The following is a 768-nucleotide window of genomic DNA, read 5'->3' as shown; positions in this document are numbered from 1 at the left end:
GTTAGAGAGATTTTAGAGAGCTAGATGCCACACAAGGGGGCGGGTGTCTGTGGGAATCACCACTATTGTTTTTGTCATGCTGATCCCATGTGCCTTCCGGCTGCTCACGAAACTGGCCTTCCTTGGCAACCGAAGCCTTATTCGTCATTCCAATAACACGCTGTTTCGCTTTTACGTTGCTTTTTCTTCGCGATTTAGAATAAATACATTGCAAATCAGAGCTAATATCTCTTCGGCCCCAAAGTAAATTTATCTGGCAAATAAAATAAAAGCCCATTTGAGGGGAAGATGTTTTGGGGATGACTGATGAAAGGGCGAAAATGATGATAATTATGTGGGGAATTGACAGGTTTGGCGATGATGATTAACTGAGATACTATTCGAGTATGTCGCAATCAGTCACTTGTCACCAATTTTTTTCAAATAGATCTACGCCTCGTTAATTGGAGAATAATTTACGTGAAACTCTTAAGCAAGCAATAACAACCTGTATAACGACGATTTGAAGCTAAATAACACCACAAATGAAACTAATGTCCCAAAATTTTTGCACATAGTCATATTAATAAAAATGTTGACGAAGAAAAGAGAGGGTGTAAAAGTTTGTGGACAGAAATTATTAGAATATGTAGACGGACCAGTTTGTAGTGTGGGGTTTACAGACGCGGAAATTTGTAGCTACAGAATCTGCAGACTTTGTAGATACAAATTTGGAGCATTTGTAGATGTAGATTTTGCATGAATTGTATTTTTAAAATTGTGTGTGTG

Source organism: Penaeus monodon, chromosome 31 (genome assembly GCF_015228065.2).
Source record: "Penaeus monodon isolate SGIC_2016 chromosome 31, NSTDA_Pmon_1, whole genome shotgun sequence".
In the NCBI taxonomy this organism is placed as follows: Eukaryota; Metazoa; Arthropoda; class Malacostraca; order Decapoda; family Penaeidae; genus Penaeus; species Penaeus monodon.
Note: the sequence above shows the minus strand (reverse complement) of the source record.